This window comes from Phocoena sinus, chromosome 8 (assembly GCF_008692025.1).
Source record: "Phocoena sinus isolate mPhoSin1 chromosome 8, mPhoSin1.pri, whole genome shotgun sequence".
NCBI classification, from domain to species: Eukaryota; Metazoa; Chordata; class Mammalia; order Artiodactyla; family Phocoenidae; genus Phocoena; species Phocoena sinus.
The window spans coordinates 43,842-51,535 of record NC_045770.1 but is presented as its reverse complement, the minus strand read 5'-3'; the positions used below and the strand labels follow the sequence as shown (position 1 = coordinate 51,535).

General features: G+C 46.5%; 1 non-coding gene across 1 annotated transcript; it reads left to right on the top strand.

Moving 5' to 3' along the window:
• Positions 1–3,089: 3,089 nt before the first annotated feature.
• On the top strand, positions 3,090–3,195 carry LOC116758930. Its single transcript, XR_004351309.1, has one exon. It is a non-coding gene; the product is annotated as a U6 spliceosomal RNA (small nuclear RNA).
• Positions 3,196–7,694: the final 4,499 nt, after the last annotated feature.

Sequence of the window (7,694 nt, the reverse complement as noted above, 5' to 3'; positions counted from 1 at the left end):
TAAGAAGTTTTCTTAACACAAGTAATTAACATTTTCTTAACATTCTTAACATTTCAGTACACATATCATAAATGAGTATCATTTCTCGTCATTGAAACAGTGCTGTGCTGAACACAGCTTGCAAGTAACTGGCGTGAGACTTTGTTTTTTACAAGTTTACACTTGTAAAAATGCTACACTATTTGCATTACCCAAGGGTTATGAGATTCCAATCACTGAAAGATAATTGTGCTTCATACAGCTTGCAAGTAGATAGTGGTAAAAACACCAACAAATCACAGGCCTTACATTGTATCATTAGCACTAAAGCCCTAATGCCAAACCTAAGTGCATTTTCAACCCTCATCAGAAATGTATACTTAATCAACTAGTCTGGAATATTCTGGTCAGCACCAGTGAGGCGAGCTGCCAGGTAGGTCCTCTCCAGCCCTTAGAGGAGGAAGAAACAATCTGCATGATGAGACACCTGCCCTGCCCTTCCGCCTGAAGAAGTTATCCTGCCCTTAAAAATAACCTTTTCTTTTCTTTTGCTAATCGCTTCCTTGTCTCACCGTTGTTTACATAAATTTTTTTCATTTTGTACAACCGCTGGGAGCACCCTTTTAGATTCTAGATGGGATGCTGGCCAGTTCATGTATCACCTAACAAAGCCAAATACATCTTCAAATGTACTCGGTTGGATTTTGCTTTCTAACAGATTCGTGGCAGTGACGATCTCCAAAGTGGTTTTCTGACCACATTCAGAGGCAGGGAGTAACACAGGCGTCATCATGCCCCACAAGCCTCGTTCGGAGTTCACTGTCTTTCTTGCCATTTCGAGAGCCCTTGGCAAGTTCTTGGTTGAGTTCTGCTGTATTTGTGTTTGAGCTCCCGATCTAATTGGCTTTAGACCACAGTTCCCAGGGGAAAACCCCAGCCCTGGGCACAGTCCCTGGATTCCATACTGAGCGCTGGTAACCGTTTTGTCTGCATTTCCCCATTTGTCTGGAATCCTTCCCTGAATTCCACCTTAGGAACCGTGGTGACATCTGCAGTGTTCCATTCATGTGGAATCAGCCTGCAGCCCCTTTCTCTGAGGTCTGCTGGTCAAGCCTTACCCTCGGCCCACAGTTCCATGGGAATTATTGGTGGTTACGGATGGAGATGGACTGGGTCCAGGATCAAATTGGGTCCAATATGAGCTAGCCTGGGTCAAGTAGGAGGCCTTGGGTGGATATTAAGTAAAGGCTAGTTGCTTATGGAGATCTTGGATATACTGGAAGCTGATTGGTTTGGCTCCAAGAAACCCAAAAGCCTGGCTGAAAGAAGTGGAATCCCTTACGTCTGAAGAGTTGAGTGTGCCATTTCCCAGCATACCTGGTTACCTTATGTTTAACAACTATACTCTTGAAAGTTCCAAATATCTAACAAAATGGCGAGATTTTACTAAAAACAACCTAGAATTACAATGACAGTTATGGGAAATGTGACCGTTCATTTAAGAAGCGCACTTGAGAAAAAGGGAATCCCAAAGCGTAGAGACAGAAAGGATGCCTACTTCAATTGGTATGCAGAAGCTTACAAAAGGCTTCATGATTCCAAAATAGCTTCATTAAACGACTCATTACAAAAGTCTAATGTAAAATTAAAGACACAATATGTACCTAAAACAAAATACGAGGGACTGACGTGAACCCTACTGCTCCCCCCTTTCCATCTTCACCCGAGTACTCATGTTTTTCTAATTCTCTGTCCAAACTGCATTTCTACTCTGAAGGGACTATTACACAGCTATCATTTACAGCAAAACCACTGGAGGCTGCAGACTAACTGCTTCAGGTATTTTCACACCTTGGTCAAAGAGTGAACTAAGGGCTGTGGGTAAAGCATTTCATAGACTAGGGAGGAGCCTACCTTTTTACTCCACCATATGCAGGCTCTGTCTTGATTTGTATAAACATACATCAGTTTGTCCAGTTCTTGAAATTCATAAAAATGATGCAAATCAAAATGTACACATTTATGTCTGACACTTTAATGTTTTTGAGTGCCATCCAATATTTGGTGTGGATAAGCAGTTCAATCTGTCTTTATGGCTAAGTAATTGACATTGTAAGAATATATAAAAAAATCATACCCCTCAAGATTGAGGGGTGAAATATCTCAAGGGGGGGATCTTTTAAGCAGATAGGGTAGGGTGTCCCCAGAGAAAGAAAACCAGTCATGACTTTCTTGACAGAAGAGAAGCCAGTTTTGGCCTAAACCATTCTGTGATCTTAGCCTGGCCACAGTGCTTGCCATTGAACAGGGCTCAGTAATTAATATCTTAAGGGAACAAGAGAATGTAGAAACAAATGACTATTAATCAGGCAAGCAAAATAACAATAGCAAAGATAATATATCAGTTGTAAAGACTCCCAGTTCTCTTTTGATGTAAAGATTATCCCAAAGTGCTCAACCACCAGGTCAGCTGGAACCTAATGGATCACATTGACCTTTGCTGACCCTCCTGACTTCAAGCAACCGAAGCTTGGACGCTGTAGACTGCCCAAGCCCCTTCATGAATATGCATGTATCCTTGGTTTAAAACTTCCACAATTTTCCTCTTCAGGGAGACACTGCTTTGGGAAAGATCCCTGGTGTTCTCCTCACTTGCTGCAAGTAAAAAATCCTTCATTCTCCCCATCTTTGGCTCAGTTGTCTTTTGGCTTTGGCACCCACCGAGAGGGGACCCCAGTTTTCAGGTGACAGTTCTAATAGGTGAACAGTGATATATCATTGCTGTATTAATTTGTAATTACTGATGGTATATGATGTTGAGTATATTTGTGTGTACTATCTGTATATCTTTTTTGGCCAGGTGTCTGTTTAGTTCTTTCCCTAATTTTAATGGGGTTGCTGGTGTTAGAGGTCTTTGTATATTTGAGGCAAATCCTTTAATGGATATGTGTTTGCAAATATTTCTCTCCCAGTTTGTGACTTGTCTTTTGATTTTCTGAATAAGGTCTTTCACAGAGTAGAAATCTTTATTTTATAAAGTTCACAATATTCCCTATTTTTCTTTCTGGACTGCCCTTTTTTGTGTTGTGTGTTAAAACTCAGTGCTCGTGGTGCTTGCTTCGGCAGCACATATACTAAAACTGGAACGATACCGAGAAGGTGAGCATGGCCCTACGCAAGGCTGACATGCAAATTCCATATTTTTGAAATACTGTAACAAATTCAATAAAGACTTTAAAAATGGTCCACATAAAAAATCTTTAAAAAAATTAAGATGTGCGACTGTATTAAAGGAAAACTCAGCACTCATGATCTACATGACCAAACCCAAGCTCATGTGTTTTTCTTTCTATGCTTTCTCCTATAATTTTGAATCATTTTGCATTTAAAATTTGTCTATGAATAATTTTTTAATTTTTTATTTATTTTTATTTATTTACTTTTATTTATTATTTTTGGCTGCATTGGGTCTTTGTTGCTGTGGGTGGACTTTCTCTAGTTGTGGCGAGTGGGGCCGTACTCTTTATTTGTGGTGCACGGGCTTCTCATTGCAGTGGCTTCTCTTGTTGTGGCTCACGGGCTCTAGGTGTGTGGGCTTCAGTAGCTGTGGCACGCGGGCTCAGTAGTTGTGGCTCACGGGCTCTAGAGCGCAGGCTCAGTAGTTGTGGTGCATGGGCTTAGTTGCTCTACGGCATGTGGGATCTTCCCGGACTAGGGCTTGAACCCGTGTTCCCTGCATTGGCAGGCGGATTCTTAACCACCGAGCCACCAGGGAAGTCCCTATGAATAATTTTTGGGTGAATTTGGTGTAAGTTGTAAACTTTGCGTCTTCATGCATGTCACACCAAATGGTTAATTGTTCATTAACTCTTTTTGGAGAAGTTATGGGATACTGTCTCCATCTCAGTTTGAATTTCCACAGGTTAATGGGTTCAGCGGTTCCGCCAGCAGGGGGAGCTGTCGCCGGTGACCCGTGAGGAAGGCGCGGCCTGCACTTCCCGCGCTGACCACAGGGTGGCGCTGAGCCGTCTCTGACCCACGGCGCATGCGCGTTCCCCGCGGACTCCGCTATGAGCGCAGCTGAGAGGCCTTGTGTCTCACGCACCGTCAGGGCCACGGCTGGCACGCCCGGGGTGAGCGTCTCAGCCGACAGGTGCTGGGTCTCCTTAGGACTTGCTGGGGTTTTGGCTTCAGGACAACACTGGGCCGTGTCCACGCTGACGGGAGCTGGGTTTCCTGACGATGCCGGCGACGCGGGGAGGAAAAGGTGAGGAGAAGCCTCCTGCCGGCACTGACTGCTGCGGGCCCTCTGTTTACAAGGCTCGTTGCGCTGGCTACCCACACTGCCGCCCCCCATTGAGCGCTGTCGTTAGTCTCATTTCACAGCTTAGATGCTCAGGAACGTGCCCCAGGTCACGTGCTCACTGGGTGTCAGAGCCAGCTCTTTGTGACGCTGGGCCTTGAGGTCTGGACCGCTGTGGTTGCACAGCTGGCGTCCAGAGGATGTGAGCGGGGTGGGGGGGGGCAAGGGAGGGCTGAGCCGCATAGGGGACGTGTGGGTAGGGGGCAGGATCTGACGCCAGCTCAGACTCCATGTCTCCCCCCTTCCCCCCGTGGGTGTGTGCCCCCAGAGGTGGGCTGTTGGGGAACTTCTGCCCACTGGACCGCCGTGGCATGGGGCTCCTGCACCCCTTGCCAGCCCTGGGGGTGCCCGGGGAGCTGAGTGTGGCCCGTCCCCTCTGAGGGCGTCTGGGCCAGAGAGTGGGGAAGAGAGGTGGGGATAAGGGAGGGACACTGAGGTGCGGTGCCTCCGAGGCGGAGGGGAAATGTGTGGAACTGGTGTTGATGGGGTGTGGGGGGGGCTGAGAGGAAGGGACGAGCCTGACTGGGATGGTGATGGTGATGCCGCTGATTGAAACGAGGAAGAGAACCCTTTACAGACGCTGGGACCGTATTTTTAGATGACACACTTATTAGGTATTATTGATTTGATGGAGTCTTTTTGCTGTAAAGAGAACCACCCAATTCCTTTATATGGTAGGAAGATATAACTTTCCAGAATACATAGAGCAGAAATATTATTATTTGGGTCAAATTCATATTCCCTTCCTGCCTGTTTCAATGTTACTTTTCCTCCTTTCCCATCATTCCTTTATCCTCTGCTGCTCACTAGGGTAAGAAAATACACTTCTTGCTCTCTGTAAGATTGGTTTGGCAGGTTCTTTTTTTTTTTTTTTTTTTTTTTTGCGGTACGCGGGCGTCTCACTGCTGTGGCCTCTCCCATTGCAGAGCACAGGCTCTGGATGCGCAGGCTTAGCGGCCATGACTCATGCGCCCAGCTGCTCCACGGCACATGGGATCTTCCCAGACCACGGCACGAACCCGTGTCCCCTGCATCGGCAGGCGGACTCTCAACCACTGCACCACCAGGGAAGCCCAGCAGGTTCTTCTTGAATTCTTTGGGCCCCAGGTGGAGGGCCACACTTATTTCTCATCAGGCGCCGCCGGTGTTCGCGGTGGTGGCCACGGGTGTGTGGATCTTGCTCTGCCCCCCTGGAGCACACTGATGCCCAGCATCATAACAAAGCCGTCGATTCCGCACTGGAGAGAAGGATTAAAATGCAGACAGTCTGGTGAGTGGTCATATAAACTTCAGGCCCTTTCCTGGAAGGAGGGGGTGGAGGACAAAATCCACTGGGCTGTGGGGAGTGAGGCAGCTGGCCTCCCAGTTCCGCTCGGGGACAGCTCCCCCGGTCAGTTTAGAAACACACGGCTGCCAGCTGGGGAGGCACGACCTTGCCCGCTGACTCTGCCTCACCCTACGGGTCAGCTCCCGGCTCAGGACCGGCAGATGCGGTACCAAATACCGCTGAGTGCTGGCTGGGACCCGCATCTCCCTCTCACACAGGCCGGCCAGGGCTCTGCTCCGCTCCCCTGCCATGTCTGCAGCTGAGTGTCCCCAGTCTGAGGCCTCCAGCGTGGGTTGGAGGGGAGAGACAGGAGCCTCTGGATGAGGAGAGGGATGACGGGCCTCCCTCCCTGGAGCTGCTGCTGCAGTGTTTGCATTCCTCCTGTTACAGCCTTGAAACCATGCTTGCGCTAAGAACTCTGGGAAGTACGTGACCCTTCCGTTCCTGGTATTTTGATGACCTTTTAGAGACTGCCATCTTTGGAAATATCTTCCTATAAGTTATATGGGATCCCCTGCTCCATGAAACAAAATCTACTTTGGAAGCACCCCTGCCCTGTGTCCCTGCACAGTCGTCAAGAGGCCCCGCTCCCAGCTTCCCATCATTCTCCTGCCAGGCCATCTGTGTCTCAGCCCCAGACACTGAGGATGCCTGGCAGGGGCCCTGCCCACACACCACCTCGCCATCCCAGAGGGTCCCAGCCTGGCTCATGTGTGCGTGTAGGTTTCCACCTGGCAGCACAGATCCTGTTGAGGATTCATCTCCCATTTCCAGCGATGCCTGTCCACACCCTCGGTCTCTTACCTAAGCCTAACTAGGACACGCATGGCTTCACATGTCCACAGCTGAACTCGTTGGCTGGAGAACCTGCCTGTCCTGGGAGCCTATTTAACTTAATGGGCTGAAAGTCAGAGATTTTACATTCCCACTAGAGTGAATAATACTATGGGTGGACTTTTTCTTTTTAATATTGGAATGGATTTAGGGTTAGAAATGAGCATCGGAAAAAGTTATAAACAAATAGTAAACTTGAAAACAATGAAAGTAAACCTCACTGTCTCAGACAATACTCAATTCTGAGAGTGTGTGCCTGTGTGTGTGTGTGTGTGTGTGTGTGTGTGTGTTTGTGTTTGTGTCAGAGAGAGAGAAAGAAGGAGAGGAAGAGAGGAGGTCCTGCTTTTCTCTGTATAGCTTATAAGTGAGGGAACTTCTTGGTAACTATTTAAATCCTAAAAATAAAGAAGGTTTTAAATTAATCTCCACACCAAAAAAGTATAACATTTTCCCAGTCACATGAAAGAAGAATTTTTGATGGCTGCAGAGCAAATAGTTCATGCTGCAAAATAGGGAATGGGTTGGTTTATTAATTCATTAAACCATTTAATTTATTAATTAAATCTCTAACAGATGCTTATTTAAAGTGCTACTGTTTACCTAATGCAACCCGAAATGGTTTAAATAAGACCCCTTTTGAAATCCTCAGAGCCACTTAATTGCTGTGTGACCATAAGCAAGTTAGAGTACCTACAAGTTGGGGATAATAGTTCCTACCTTAAATAAATTAATATATCTAAAGCACTTACAATGAAGCTTGGCAAAGAGCAGGGTTACATGCTTTTTTTTTTTTACTAATTTGAGAAGGAAAAGTTGGTTGCCTTAAGTGGAATGCAGTTGGTTGCAATGTTGTCATTTCACCACAAGAGGGCTGGGATAGAATAGAAAAAGTAGAAAATGCACTTGGTATTAGAAAACGGCAAGAAGTTTCACAGTATCCTTCAGCCGTTTCATGGGATCGGAGAACGGGGCTGTGCTTGGCCTTGGTCATCACTTTATTCATCCTCTCATCCGTATCTATAAAGTTATGTCAATTTTTAGCCAGATTTTGGAAAATGATCTCTTACTGGTTCTCCCCCCAAGTAAACTTTTTTTTTAACCCTCTCTTTGTCTCTACAACAAAGATGTTTTTAAGCGTTGCATATTTTTGTGTACAATTTGGAGAACAGGCATGTCTCTCCATCATGTGAC